Source organism: Carassius auratus, unplaced genomic scaffold (genome assembly GCF_003368295.1).
Source record: "Carassius auratus strain Wakin unplaced genomic scaffold, ASM336829v1 scaf_tig00011294, whole genome shotgun sequence".
NCBI classification, from domain to species: Eukaryota; Metazoa; Chordata; class Actinopteri; order Cypriniformes; family Cyprinidae; genus Carassius; species Carassius auratus.
This window is the reverse complement of record NW_020524189.1, coordinates 66558-83608: the sequence shown is the minus strand read 5'-3', so window position 1 is coordinate 83608 and position 17051 is coordinate 66558.

The following is a 17051-nucleotide window of genomic DNA, read 5'->3' as shown; positions in this document are numbered from 1 at the left end:
CCCAACCCTGATCAGCTACACATTTGAAATAAATTGGTTGTAAATAAAACAAAATAAAATAAAATAAAATAAAATAAAAAAAATACTGACCCCAAACTTTTCAAAGGGAACTTTTTCAAATTACTTTTGAAGAAATGCTGTTCTTTTTTTCTTTTCTTTTTTTTTATCATAAAAAGTGCTGAAAAGGGTAGAACAGGCTCCAAAAATTATTAAATAAATAAAAAAAATTCAGCACAACTGTTTCCAAAATCAATAAAAATAAGCATATTAAAATGATTTCTGAAGGATCATGAGACACTGAAGATTGGAGTAATGTCTGATGAAAATTCAGCCATACTTTACAGGAATAAATTATATCTTTTAAAGTATATTATAATAGAAAACTGTGATTTTAACTTGTAATAATATTTCATAGTATTTATGCAACCCTCATGAGTATAAGGCACTTCGTTAAAAAATAATAATAATAATAATAATAAATAAAACAACTTTAAAATCTTATTCATCCCAAACAATGCATTCTTTTTTTTCATTGAGATGTTCTTTACTGTGCATCTCTCTGTGCTTTCTCTCTCTCTCTCTCTCTCTCTCCCCCACCCCCCCCCCCCCCCCCCTCTATTTCCCATTTTTTTCTTCTTTGTCTGTCACTTTTTCTTTTCACATTCATCCACAGACACGCACTCACACGTGTGCTCACATATGCATCCTGGATTAGAATTACAGGTTAATGCATTCACATTACACCCACTGGATATGAACCTAATGCATGTTGAGTAATTGTTTATGAGGAGCATACATGTAAGAGGCTGACAATTAGCTGAATATATAGCCTACTTTATTAATTAGATACACTTAGCCTGCATTTTAATGAATAAATCTCTGACGGAGACTATCAACCAATCACTGTGTGCATTGATAGTAAGTATGCTGACATCATCAATAGCAACAAGGTCAACCCTGTCCTTACTCTTAGCTTAAGACTTCTCTCTATTCCTTAATAAAAGTTTGTCTCAGCAGCTTTGTGAACAGGTTTTCAGAAAAAAACTCTTAGCTGAAGCTTTTACTGCTATTTAGGAGAAAAAAAAAAATTGTGAATACCGACCCTGGTTTTTATAATTGAGGCAGATCGAGCACTCCTTACTAATGATAGAAGCAGTAAATGGGTGCCGTCAGAATGAGAGTCCAAAAATAAAATAAAAATAAAAGCAAAACAATAATCCACAAGTAATTTAGTAAAAGTTACATTTTTGTAAGAAACTAATCCATCATTAAGGTATTTCACCATTTAAAGTTAAAAGTGTCTTACTGAATGTATGAAATTAAAAGTGTGTTTGTAAGAAACAAGATGTTATTCGATGGACTGGAGTCATGTGGATTACTGTTTTTATCAGCTGTTTGGACTCTCATTCTGATGGCACCCATACACTGCAGAGGATCCGCTGGTGAGCAAGGGATGTAATTAATGTATGATAATGTAATTTCTAAAACTGTTCTGATGAAGAAACAAGCTCATTTACATCTAGGTTGGCCTGAGTGAGAGTACATTTTCAGCAATATTTAGTTTTCACTTTCCAATTTTCATTAAGTGTAATGGGTTGCTGTATGTCTCACTACTCAACTCCAGAGTGGCTTCTCAAGTCCAAATCATATATTTGCATTTGTTCTTTTTTGTGTCTTTTCTCACACCTGGCTTGTCTGGTGTGTTACGCACAAAAAGGGCCATATGCAAATGCAAGAGTCTCATGAGTAGTAGCTCAAGGTCGTGGCGCTCACCCTGTATCTTGGCCGAGCCGCATCGCTCAAAGTTTGCACTCCTCAGAATGTTTAATTATTTTTAGACTGTTGCTTATTTGACAGCGTGTCAAATCAGCTTAATTAATACTGGCCATCTGCAGTAGTTAATAGTGGGCCTAAGATTTGTGTGGTCTCCTGACAAGCTTATGGTGAATGAAAAATAGTTTAATAAAAGAACCCCGTACAGTGGATCAACCCTTCATTATCCGTCGCTATTACTAGCTGTGGGCGCCTCGGGCCGTGTAGATCTCTGTACTTCATCGGGAACTCACACCTGTCACACTAATTTGGACGAAAAAGAATGGGGCGAAGAACACAGGTGAAGAGAGACACTGTGAAGATTATTACCTAGACTCAAGGTCTGCTTAGAGCAGAGCCAGCCTTGGGGAGAAAGAGAGAGCTACTGATTGCCAACATATCCACCCTCTCCATCACTAAATTGTGATGTGCATTCGCGCTAATGCCTTTCGCTTGAAGTTCAAAATAAGTGAATCTTATTACAGAGGGTGAATGCCTTCGGAACACTTGAAACTGGTTTCAAATGAGTTACGAATGAGAAATAGCTGTTGCTAGAAAGGGTACGACCCAAATGCAGAATTCTTTAAGTCTATAAAATATCCCCCCTCCCTGTTAGTATTACTTGTAGGCTGTAAGGAAATCTATGGACAGATGGAACCTTAACTGCAAGGTGTTGCCTACAGATGGGGATGGAGACGATGAGCTGTCTCGATTAAAATATCGCAAGAAATCTGACTCAACATGGAGCAGTGCTTAAAGACAGCATCGTTCTGGATAGGAGAGCTTTGTTCAGGAATAGACTGCTGACATATGATTTAGTTTCTTCTGTGGAGCACAAAAGGAGACGTTTTGTAGAATTTCAGAGCTGCTCTTTTTTTCCCAAGGGTTGTTGTGAAGCCTCCAAGTCACCATTAAAATCAGCATTAAATTATTTTATATGACTTGTGGCATATACAGTTGTGTTCAAAAGTTTGCATTAAATGAAATGGGACAAAATTAATCTTACAAACTATATATCAATATAAAGATCTAAGCCTCAAGCATTGACGACAGATCGCTGTTTTTCAATGGAAAGCTTATAAAGAATGTATTCGCTAAATTTGTGTAAGCAGTACACATCAAAACATGAAGAATCAAAACGCAGTACATACCAGATTCATTGTAATAACGAGTCATGAACACATCCACAGCTGTAAATCCTGGTTTAGTTAGAAAGGTGAGGGTCCACAGAATGACATCTCATGGAGCCCGTTTAGTCCAACGAAGCAATAACGTTGTAATATGGATGATAATTCCTGTTTACATTTCAGTTCTTCAGGGACAGTATTGCTTAAGTCCGTTATGGAATAACTCACACTCAGAAAACTGCCTCTTGGTAGTAACAAACAGCATGGTTTTGTAGCGTGCAGTGTCACAAACAGAATGATATGATCCACAAAAAAAAGTAAAAGATAGGCAGAAGATTGTTTATTTGAATTCTGGTGCTCTCTCGTGACTGCTCGTGACGCACCTGTCATCTGATGGAGGCGTAACTTAGCGATCAACTTTTTCTTTATTTTTTACATTTTTCATTTGTATGAATGTGTTTTATGTTGAATGTGCCTGTATCTGCATGATTACTGTTTGAGCATGAAACAGCATGTTATTACTGTGTAATCACAGCTATCAGTGTCAACGCTGACTATATGAATAGTGTGATTATTGACTTTATGGCGCATTTGTATGATTACCAACTGTATAACTGGCCATCAGCATGTCAACACGTGATAATTGACTATATTGGATAATTGACGCCCATTGGATCGTGCAGTGTTATTAAACCAATGGCCTGGCAGTGGTGCTGCACGAACCTGTGGCAGGGAAGCCCGCCAAAGCCCGGCAAAATGGGCGGGGAATCTGGCTATATATTGGCCGCCTCGCCACAGGAATTCATTTTACTTCGACTGAAGCGACGACTGAGTCGTGCAGCCTTCTTTAGCATGGCAAGGAACGCAGTACCCGTTCCCGTTTTTCAGGGAACCGAGGTTACGTTAGTAACAGAGTACCTTCCCTTTCAATACTTCACTCGTACTGCGTCGAAGACGCGTTTGGGAACCCAGTTCAATCATGCCATGCTAAGAAGGGACGACGACCAAAACAATTATACTTGATATGACAATACCAACTAGGAGCAGAATAAGCTCAATGAGGTTAAGTCTGGCCTAGCCTGATCATCCTGTGTTTCGCATCGCCTCAGTACCAAAGGGACCGAGTGCATACAAGTAGAGTTTGAGTCTTGGGCAAGAATGGCCAAGAGCATAAAAATGAGGAACAAAAAATGTGACTTTCACACAGAAAGTACACTAGCATGAAATGCCGGGACGTCTAGATTATAAAATCTAGCAAATGTGGAAGGCGAGTTCCAACCAGCCGCCGCACAAATTTCTGCGATAGTCACACCACTATACCATGCCCAGGATAAAGACACGGCTCTCGTCGAATGGGCTCTTACTCCAATTGGGCTTTGCAGGCCCAGAGAAGAATAGGCTAGCTGGATTGCATCAACAATCCACTTTGAAAGCCTTTGCTTTGAGACCGATAACCCTTTGGTGCGGTTTCCAAAGCATATGAAGAGCTGCTCTGATCGCCTTATTGGCACAGAATGCTCTATTTAGACTTTTAAAGCCCTCACTGTGCAAAGCAGATTCAGCTCTGGATCCTCCTCTGTGTTTTGTAATGCAGAGAGAGTGACCACTTGTGCTCTAAAAGGTGTGGAGAGCACCTTTGGCACATAGCCATTCCTTGGTTTCAGGACGACCTTCGAGTCGTTAGACCCGAATTCCAGGCAATTCGGCTTATCGAGAGTGCTTGCAAATCGCCCACACGCTTAACAGATGCTAGTGCCAACAGCAGAGCGGTCTTTAGCGACAGGGCCTTAAGGCATATGGACTGTAGCGGTTCAAAAGGGGGCCCCCTTTAGGGCTGTCAGTACCATGGGTAGGTCCCATGAAGGGACAGTGGGAGGGCAAGGCGGATAAAGCCTTCTGGCACCTCTCATGAATCGGACGACTAAGTCGTGTCTGCCCACCTACTGCCCTGCTATAAGGGCGTGTGACGCCGCTATAGTCGCTACGTAGACCTTGAGCGTGGAGGGGGATCGTCTCTTCTCCAAGAGCTCTTGCAAAAATGACAGTATCACTGATACGTCACAGGAGGTCGGGTCTTCACCATGGTCTGAGCACCATGTGGAGAACACAGACCAATTGGAGGCATAGAGGCGTCGTGGAGATGGAGCTCTAGCCTGTGAAATTGTCTCTAGCACATGCTCAGGAAGTCCCGCGGTTTACCATCGAGCGACCAAAGGTGCTTGTCTCATGAGTCGCGGTGTGCTGGGGGAACAATTTCTCTAGCTCCCTTCCCAAGCAGATTTGCCACTTCGGCACGAAGAACGTGAACGTTCTCTTTGTGCACCGAAGTGGTGACCACCTCGTGAAAGCATGGTGTTCATCATGCGAACTGAAGGGAATAGCCTTGTTTTATTATTCCCATGACCCAATCTGATACCCCGGGAATGGCTTGCCATTGTGAGGCCCGGATGGACAGGGGTTGTATTAACTCGAGTGTTTGTCCGCCGTGGGAGGACATAGCACTCGTGAGTGTGAAGTGAGGAGAACTGCTCTTTTTGTGAAGGACTGTGTTTTTTATAGACTTTGCTGTCTGGGTGCTAAAAAGGGCCCATTGTTTGCTGCAAGAACAGCATCGTCGACATCTGGAGATGGACGGCAGAACACACGGGGCAGTTTGGGGGGTGGTCCGGCTGCAGCGAGACTTAGCCCCCTCCTCTTTATTTCCTGTAGATCAGGATGACGGCGGCGGCGCAGGGTCCAGCACTATCTTGGGCCGGGGTCCCATACGTTTAGGGAACTGAAGCCGTCTGGTTGCCGAGCGAGAACGGTGTCAAGGCTCTGATTTCACAGGCTGGGACGCGGTGGTAGCAGCGGGCGCTGGCTTGGGAGGCTGACGAGTCGGCACCTGTCTGGGGGGACTGGCAGCAGCAGATGGAGCTTGTTTTGGCAGGAAGTGTCGCATCGCCTGGGACGACTTCTGTGTCTCTGTGAAGCGCTCGGTGAACCCCTCGATCGCTGGGCCAAAGAGGCCGCTGGGGGAGATCGGTGCATCCAGGAACTGGGCTCTGTCAGCATCCTTGATCTCCATGAGGTTAAGCCACAAGTGGCGCTCCAGGATGACCAGGTTAGCCATCGAGCACCCAATGGCCTGGGCAGTGCTCTTGGTAGCACGTAGTGCTAAGTCTGTTGCACTTCTCAGCTCCCTGAGCGTGGCGACATCCGGGCCAGACTCATCAGTGGTGGCGAGAAGTTTGGGCGGGGTCTGGTTGATTGCTAAATCTACTTGTATTTATTAAGCACAATTATGTAATTATAATTTTTTTATTAGTTATTGGATATTAATAAAAATCATTAATAACATTAATAACATATCAGTATCGGGCAGATTTTATATATCAGCACAACCCTAGAAGAAATTAAGTTCTGTTTGAAACAATCGGAGAGTGATTAAATGAAGACATTTTTCATTTCTGGGTGAACTATCCCTTTTAATGACTGGCATTTGTACTGGTTTCTATTCTATTCAAGTCTCAGTCTACTTATGTTCTTTCTGTGTAGCAATTCAATTATTGGGCCAAAAAAAAAAAAACTTTAACACTTTTTAAGCTGCTGATGAGAACATGTTAGCGACTCGTTCTGTTTGCCCTCTGTTCAAGGCAAACACACACACATACAATAATGCATTGGCTATAGAACGAGTGGCTTAGATGACATTTCCCCAATTTCACACTAAGCTGCCTGTATGAAGGCAAGCGAACAGAAACATGACTGAGTGTGAATATGCCAAAAAAAGAAGGAAGACCAGGGTCAGGTACAAGAGGAAATGTCATTAGAAATGTGTGTGTGAAGCACGCACACAGCACGCGTGGTGTGTGACGCGGTGCAGAAAGCCATGTTATCTTCCAGGGTTAATCACCTTGTGCTTCTAGCCTGACTGCATCCGTGTCCATTCCCCTGTAATTCAGCCAATGTGAAATTGGCTGACTCTGGTAGTGTGTGTGCATGTGTGTGTGCTCTAAAACATCATAGGCTTTGGCCTCAGGTTCTCTAACCAACTTTGGCCACTGGACTGCCCGATTCTGTCTGTTCATGTCTTTCAGAACCATCTGCCCTTGAGCCAACCAGTCAGTCCATGCAACAGGAGACTTTAAGCAAGTCCAAAGGAGTCCATTCACTCGAGCCTCAAGTGTCTTTGAATGAGCAGCGAATGTAGCACCTTTTTCAGGTTCAGCATCACTGATAATGTGAATTGGAAAGAGTCTGTGGGGTTACAAAAACAGTATCCGGGTCACATTGTAATGTATATTTAAGCATTAAGATAAAGGAAGTGAAGGATATATAAATATATATATATATATACAGTATATATATATATATATATATATATATATATATATATATATATATATATATATATATTTTTTTTTTTTTTTTTTTTTTTTTTTTTTTTTTTATTGTATTTGGTATCAAATAAATGCAACCTTTGTGAGCATAAGACAAGTTTTACAAAAACATTACAATCTTACAGACCCCAGAACTTTTAAACAAAAGTCTGTTTTGAGTGACATTTTGGACCTTTTCTCTCTTATCTTTTTTTTTTTTTTTTTTTTTTTTTTTTTTTGCATAGTGATGAACATGACTGTCACACATGATTTCCAGTGAACAATGTAAATAAATGTCAATACATTTTAGTCTTCAGTTTTATTTCATTTTTATTTCTGGTAAATGTGGCCTTCCTGTTTTTGAAAAAAAAAATAAAATGTACAATTTTCTTTTTCTATTTTTTTTTTAGGTAATGCATTTTTAGGCTTGCTAAGAATATTTTTACTTTAATTTAAATTGTTGATATTATAAGTTTTGTTATATAATGTTATATAATTTATGGTGTTTTGTGATGGTCAATATCCCCTGTTGGCAGAGAGTACAGTATGTCAGACAAACTTCTTTTTTGGTTTCCCCAGAAGCAAGTCATGCAGATTAGGAACAACATGAGAATTTGACTAGAATGTTGAGTGTACTGTCCCTTTAAGTGGCATACAGTCATACTGTAAACAGTGGCTAAATTATTATGTTTTTCATGCATAGGTGTTACTGAATCCTTTATATTAGCACAGCTACCGTATATTGACCAGTTTTAAAAGCAATATTATAAATACCAGTACGTCTCCTCATAATCTAAACATATAATTATGTAGCAGCCTGTACAGCTACACACAAAGTGCAGCCAATATGCACAAATGTCATCAAATCTGCCTTGGAACCCACCAGTTAATGCAGATGCAATGCATGTGTTTAATGTGTTATTAGATGAGAAAATCATTGTGACAATTATTGTTACTGTAGAAAAGATGTGCACATCTATTTGCATGAGCCAAAATGAAGTGAGGCTGATGTAGTGTTATGCATAATATGTTACACAAATGTTCTTTGTTATTTTTAGAACATTCTTGTCAACAAATCAGAATTCTAATCCTGAAATCAAAGGGCAGTGATTGGCTCTTTGGAATGTTTAATGCACTTTGCCCTTTATAGCTTAAATGTAAATGTAATGCATGCATACTCACATAGTTGCATTATATTTAGATTAATTATAAACGTGACCATCTGCCATACTGGCACTCTTAACACAAGCTGTGCAAAAGGGTAAAGGAACTTTATTTACTTTCTTTGTGCTGATTTGATGACAGTACTAAACCTGTTCAAACATGACCTTGCGAGAGGTTCACTTAACATGAATTGGCCGCATACTGTACATATGCATCGTTACTCCCATCACTTTATATCATATCGAAACATGGATTTGCGTGATTATTTTACTGCTGCACCCCCACATCCTCTTTGCATTTTCTCCTCATTTGATTTTAACAAGATCATAATCACGCCCGTGGCCCGTACACAGACCTGTTGTAAAGCAGGTGGTAGGTTGTTTTATGAGCAGAGGGGCTTTACTGAAGGAAGGCATTTGTGGAACATCTGTGGAAGGTGCTGAGTCAATGCTTCTGTCATACTGGTCACACACGTTGAGTGTAATCTGCTGGAAAACCTCTCACCCTGAACACCCTGCTGCTGTCAAGTGTACATCACTTTGAAACTGAGTGCCATGTCCCTACCACATCGTTTGCCTGATGCAAGTCCATACAGACAGATGAGGAGGACGTTCTTGTTTACTTTTTGGAACTCGAACTCTTGATTCTAAAAATGTGTGTTTTGAGGGTTAGTATGAACATGATGCAACCCAAGCATACACTTGCATCTAATCTAAATGACTGCAATGAAATAGATACAGTTAATTCTAAAATGTATCATAATTGAAAACTTAAAGGGATACTCCACCATGTTTTCATATTAAACTATGTTTTTCCCTTAACTAAGACAAAGTGCTTACAAGCACTTGCCATGGTATTCCGCCACACGATATAGTTATCCATTACACGCTTAGAAAAGCACAACGTTTTGTTTTGTGTTACCGTCCTAGGTCGAATTACACTACGCGAGTAACTGTATTTAAATAGGGAAAACGTGGAGGTGTTTGGTAGCTTCTCTGCTTGGCCCATATTGAATGAATGGGCTAAGCTAAGTGCTTTCAAAGTGTCACCGCGCGCCAAAGCGATTGAGTGCACGCACTGAGACGAGAGAGGTATGTATCAACTCATCTTAGGTAAGGGAAAAACATAGTTTAATATGAAAACACGGTGGAGTATCCCTTTAAAGCTCCAAAAAAAGACAAAGCACCATAAAAAAGTCTATATGTTTATGAAGTATTCCAAATCACCTGAAGTCATTCAAAAGATTTAAGTTAAAAATGTCAGTATGTAAGTTATGTATGATTTTATCTCTTTAATATGATTTATGGTTGCAGAGATTTCATTCTGACAGATCAGAACCAGTCCAATGAGAAGTTAATAATTCATACAAGATGGCAAACTCATAAATAATCAAATCATTATTTTAAGTGAGTTAAAAAGCATCTGAATTTTTTTTCATTGGTTGCTAGATATAGTCTTTTCATAAGTTGTTTATCTGATGGTTTAAGACTGATTTATGACCGTCGACCCATTTTTTTCTGATTTTGATTGTCTTCACATAGCTTGTTCAGTGACTTAAATTAGGGAATTAAATTAAGGACAGTTAGTTCAGGTCTATACAACAACACTAAAACAAGTTCAGTTAAATAAATTATGTTAAGTTGGCTCAACAAAACATTATTTGTTTTTATTTTAACTTGTTTTAGTCTTTCTGTATTGACCTGAAAAAAAATCCTGAACTTTAAGTTCACTGAAGAAAAAAAGAAAAAGAAATAATATAAAATAAAATGTTAATGAAAATATTATTATAGTAATATATACTGTAAGGTTTGAGCAAAGACTAGCATTAGCACTGTTTCGCTCATTGAGTGAAGCATAAAGTCAATGAATCCGCCAACACCCTAAGCATGAGCGGTAGTCTCCTGCTTAGTAGTAACCTCAAGATGTTTTTGTAATCTCCAAACCTCTTCTAAATCTCCAAAATATCTCACTATTACATGTATAACAACCACAAAAAAAAAAAAAAAAAGTCATGTAGTCACAACACAAAATTATTAAGTTCACTTAATTTTTATGAACATAATGGAAATAAAAAAAATTATTAAATAATTAAAATAAAGAATTTAGTTTTGCAGCATTGTGTAAATTATCTCAAGTTTCCATGTCAGTGTGTTATGCATATGAAAAAAATACACAAAAAGTTCTTGCAAGTATCCTTATTTGAATTTACGAAAATCAATATTTTCAGTTGGTTAAAAACCATCTGAGATTTACTGTGTGATTGTTAGATACAAACCTTCCATAATAAGGTGTTTATCTGACAGTTTAAGACTGATTTATGACCTTCTATCCCCACACAGGACCATCTCTGGCCATTAGTAGTCATCCTTTTCCATCCACAGAAACTCCCCATGGTGGAAACAACCTTGCACGTCTCTTGCAGTCCATACTCGCGTTATGAATACTTGATGCACTAGACAGAGGGGTTCATTATAAATGCATAGCACTTTCTTGGGGAATTCCATCATAGATGCAAAGAAAACAGTTGGACTGATGGAACTAGTCTAGCACAAGTATACTCTACAGGACCCTTTACACAATCTAATAAAAACCTATCAGAGTCTGCACACATTGTTCTAAACAAAGTCTTCCAAATCAAGTTACATAGGGACTAATAAAGTCAAGCTCTTCAAACACATCTAATCAAATGATTTCCAGTGTTCTCCCAGAAGATACAAACGCTCGCACTTTAGCACATAATATAACTAGACAGCTTACAGGGGTTTAGAGTCAGGGACCCTGTTGTTTTGGGCTTTTCAATGAGAGAAGAGATGCAGGCACAAAGGCCACGAGTGTGATGGAGTAATCCAATGCTGAATTATTCATAGCAGCATGTGAAATGAAACATGGCCGATATTTGCGTTTTTCTGCTCCTCACTCCCGTCCGCTGTGGACTCACAAACCGAGATTTAACTCACTTTCTCCGAAGGCTCACTGGATCACATGGATAAGCGTATATGCTTGGCTTCAGTTGCTCGTCATTATGCCTCTTTATGTGAGCGTTTGATAGAATCTGATTGAGTGTGAGTGCATGAGTCTAATTCCCCCAGATACAAGATAAGGCGCTCATGCTTATTTATTTTAAAAGGAGAAATACCTTAATGAATGCTCTCAATATTTCTAAAAAGCTGCACGCAGTCTTTTAAAGATGTAATTGTTTTAATCCTTAACTTTGTACTGTGAGAAAAATAACATACATGTTTGAATTGTGTGTGTGACTGAGTATGTTCAAGGTTTTTGCCAGGAGAGAGGCAGCGAATTGTTTGCCAGATGAAATGAGTCACTCCAAATGTCATCGCGGATGCCACTGAATCTCAGCCCTGCAAATTGCTGCACCTTCCTGAAACGCGCAGCCTGGCAAATTTTGTTTACATCTATTAAGATGATGGTTATCTAATGGCATATGAACAGCTGGGGGTTAATAGCTGCTGGAGAATTGACTTGAATAAGCAGGGCAAATCTCAGTGGTCTGGGGAATTAGCAGCACGCAAAACAATGCTTTTACATATTCATGATCTTCACTGAGATTGTATACTGATGTGTGACACCTTGTCTATGAATGTTTTTGGCCACTCAGACTTTCTGTACATCCTATATATTTTTAGCAAGTCATATTTCTGACCTCTTCCTGGGAGTATGAATTGCTTGGTGCCAGAGGCGATTCTGGAGGGCAGTGTTTAGAAAGACTAGTCACAACATTTCTGCACCCAAACAGAGAGTCACCTATAGAGAGCATTCAAACGAATAACTCGGACATATAAAACATGCTTTTATGTGGTATTCCCCCATGGTGTGGACTGAAATCACAAACATGTTGCACTATAATAAAAACACTGAGAAATTTCTTTTTCACTTTCTGTGTCTAGCTCTTCTAATCTCTCAACCTTTTCTAAAAATCCCTCTAAAGCCACTAACATGGCACCAAAAAAATGAAAGGTGTAACATAGTTGTTGGATATCTGGGGCCTCAGTTATAAAGATGTACATATGATGGTTCTAAAATAAAACTTACCATAGTCTCTGACATCGTTTATAATCTTTTACATGTAGAGAATAAATTTGAATTTATTCAAATTCCAGTGCAATGTGTGCATCACCAATAGAACACCCACAGTTAACTCTTTATGGTTCAGAAGTAGTACAGCACTCATTATTAGTGGACAATGAAATCAGGAAATAATATAAATTAATTGAATTTAGTGATGTAAAGCAGTTAAATATTGCTAATTTGTGCATATGAAATATATTAATGATAAAATTCATAGTATTTAGGATCAAATGTGATTGTACATGCATTTTATAAATGGAGCCCCTGGGTTGGTAAAAACAAGGTTACATAATTAAACCCTGAATGGAGTGGTCCATAAATTGTGTTTATTGTATTTGAACCCTGATTCTGAGGCATCTTAACTCAGAGATGCCTCTGTGTTATTTTACATGCCTGTGAAAGTTACAACTATCTAGCACACATTTGTACATAACAAATGTTGGATACATAATTACAGTATCAAACAAAACTATTAAAAAGGTTCAAACATTCATTGATTCTCCAGAAGGAAACAATGCATTAAGAGAAAACCTTTCAAACAGGATGAAGATCTCCAATTTTTTTTTTTTTTTTGTTGTAATATATATATTTTTGTTGTTCATTTAGTACTGCCTTTGGAAGCCATAGAAGACACTTGCATGTTTCCCGGAACACAAATTAAGTACAATTTACCTTGATCTTCAAATTCTTAATGCATCGTGTTTCATTCTGGAGCATCACTGAATGTTTGAACCTTTTTAAATTGTCGTGTTTGAGTCCATAAATTGTCCTCAATGTGAAAAGATGGATCTGAAAATCATACAGTCACTGCTGGAAAGGGTTCAAATATGCAAAAGATGCTGGAAAACTGAAGAATCTGCAGGAACTGTAAGATGTTTCTAAAGAACAGTGCTCAGTCTAACTGTTCAGAACAAACAAGGGACTCATGAACAACTATCAAAAAAACAAAAAAAAACAATCGTGGATCACGCAGGTAACCACACACAGTATTAACAACCAAGGGTTCCCAAACTATTATTTAATGTTATTGTTTTTGTCTTGAGGACTATATGTAAACATATTTTATGTAAAATATCTTACTCAGGGCAAAAATAATATGCATTCAGTTCAGTATGATATCTGTTATTTTGTTAAAATTATTTTTACAGATTCTGCAAGGGTTCCCAAACTTTTTCATGCCACTGTATGTGTGCATGTGTATATATGTACAGTACAGACCAAAAGTTTGGACACACCTTCTCATTCAAAGAGTTTTCTTTATTTTCATGACTGAAAATTGTAGATTCACACTGAAGGCATCAAAACTATGAATTAACACATGTGGAATTATATATGGAATTATATACATAACAAAAAGTGTGAAACAACTGAAAATATGTATCTTAGGTTCTTCAATGTAGCATATTTTGCTTTGATTACTGCTTTGCACACTCTTGGCATTCTCTTGATGAGCTTCAAGAGGTAGTCACCTGAAATGGTCTTCCAACAGTCTTGAAGGAGTTCCCCGAGAGATGCTTAGCACTTGTTGTCCCTTTTGCCTTCTGTCTGCGGTCCAGCTCACCCCTAAACCATCTGGATTGGGTTCAGGTCCGGTGACTGTGGAGGCCAGGTCATCTGGTGCAGCACCCCATCACTCTCCTTCTTGGTCAAATAGCCCTTGATGCCTTCAGTGTGACTCGACAATTTTCATAGTCATGAAAATAAAGAAAACTCTTTGAATGAGAAGGTGTGTCCAAACTTTTGGTCTGTACTGTGTATATATATATATATATATATATATGGCTGCATACTATGTAGTATACAAAATTTAGAGTGGTAATTCATGCTATAGGCTATGTATTGGAGCATGTATGCTAACCGCTAAACAATGGGTCTGAAAGTATAATAACGTTTTGACATTATACATTGATGCAATGCTTTCAGAAAACATGCTTAATTTTTTCCTGGTGCTTTTTTGTCTGCTTTGATAGGTTTAAGCCATGCAAACTGTTTTACTTATATTAATTTGTTTTTAATTTGTATAGATTTGTGTGGTTGACCTCTCTGCCGTTGTTAATAAGCAAGCCTAACCACACAGGAAATATCCCTGCGATTTCAGATGGTGGTGTTGTGTTCTGTTAAGGCTGACCAAAAAAAAAAAAGAAATTTGGATTTAGGATGTTGAGTTTTCCCAATGTGTCAATAGGATTAAAACACATTGATGCACATACACAAACCCAAAAACAGTTGAAATTTGCTGGGTTCTGTTGGGGAGTGGTTTACTAGTCCTAATTTACTTAATATTCTACAGGTCTTAAATTAACCTGGTATATCTGCAGTACACTTCCATATACATCTCTAGTTCCATATACATCTCTATACATCATCTAGTTGATATAGAATATGAGTTATGAGGAATATGAGGAAGTCAGACTGTCCGGGGCTTAATTAACCCAGCCATAAAGGACAGTTTGTTACCGTGGTGAATGTCATTGAGGCCTCCGCTGCTGAAGTTCCCAAAGGGATCAGGGCTAATTACAAATACAACCTTAGCATGGGACATTGCCTTGAGGAGGCATGGAAGTAGCACTATACGCCTGTTAATGAAGCTATGGAAAACGACATCGCTCGAAAACTGCCGTTTGCCTCAAGATTGGATGGCTGCAATTCAGTGGCTTCAGTCATTTCGCTGATATATGCGGTATTCACCTAGATGACAATTAGATTTGTTTTAGAGAGACGGTTAACAAAGTTACTGGAGTATGAGAATGCATGTGAGCAAACAAGCATAATCTTACTTGATAAAATGATAGACAAAATAAAAATTATTTACTGAAAATTTAACGAGTCAATAACAAAAATGGATATGTTTTGTTGGACCAGTTTAGACAGCTTTTCTCTATCGTTATCTACTGTACTTGACTGCCTCACACACATAAAATACATTTACTCCCACACAAACATAAAAATCAGCTGTGTCAAGGAAAACAAACACCCGACTAAGGAGGTCATGTTGATTTAGTCTGTTTTCGGACATGTTGTGTGCAGCACTGTGCCCTGTGTGGATGCGGTAGTGTTACTCTCCTGGGGATCCAAATGTGAGGATTAAGCTAAATGAGTTTGTCAGGTTCACTGTTTCAATCCTCTCTACTCAACAAAAGAAAAGGCACTTTTGGGATTTTAATATCCTTTGCTCTGCAATCCTGCTTTCTTGCAGCCAGCAGTTTATGAGGCTTATTTTTTCACCTCTTTGCAGTGGTGAGATTACTATGAAGCAAAGAAAGCAGTGTTTGAATTTCAAAAAGCTGTAGGGTAAAATGAGTTCGCTGCTTTTGATTTCTATCTTTCTGTTTTAATCAGTCATTTTCTATATATATATCAGAATGAGAGTCCAAATAGCTGATAAAAGCAACACGATCATCCACAACATGATTTTGGTCAGTCAATTAATGTCTTGTGAAGTGAAAAGCTGTGTTTGTAATAAATTCATCATTAGGATGTTTTTAACTTCAAATTGTTGCTTCCAGCTAAAATACGAGTCATCTCTCCATAATATTGATTTCTCCAGTGAAAGAGTCATTCTGTCTGAATCAGGAGAAATATGCACACATAAAGTACTTTTTTATTAACAAAACAGTCTCAATTATTGACTTCAGAGTATCCGTTAGTGAGCAAGTGATGTCATTTTTTCCAAATCTGTTCTGCTGAAAAACCAAACTCATCTACGTATTGGATGACCTGAGGGTGAGTAAATTTACATTTTTGAGTGACATATGAAATATTCCTTTAACATTTTATTTTTTGGCTTATATGTATGCGTGTGTGTGTGTGTGTGTGTGTGTGTGTGTGTGTGTGTGCGTGTGTGTGTGTGTGTGTGTGTGTGTGTGTGTGTGTGTGTGTGTTTGTGTGTGTGTTTGTTCAAGATTTTTTATTATTAAGTATTAATATTCTGTGCAGATCATGCAAACCACAAGTGTTATTTTCTTAACATCTTGATCTACAGAGTTGATTTATTTTGTCTTTTTTTCTAGAAGCCACAAAGCCATTTTTTTCTTCCCTTTTATTTTTAAGGACAAGACAATGATAACTACAAATAATATTGCTTTCCCAGTAAGCATTAAATAATTCTGGTTGCTCTAAAACCTTTATAAATTGTGCTTTCATTAAGACAAATTAACAAACAACTCCAGTCCAAAATATAGGATTAATAGATACAGAAAATAATTTAGCTAGCTTGCTATCCAAGATTTATTTTAAGAAATGAAACACTTGTCTATGCACTTTATTGGCTTAAAAGGCTCTCATATAGTCAACTTCATTAAAATGTGGCTTGTTATTGACCATAACAGCTCAGTATCTATCACAAAATAGAACGTAATGAATATGCAAAATAGTGCTTGATTCCTAAATGGCCATGCTTTCAAATATGGTGGTACAAATTAAGTTATTTGTGGTCTATGAACAGATTTATTTAATCAAATTTAGTAGATAGCTACTTCAACAAAATGTGTCACACGTTCAA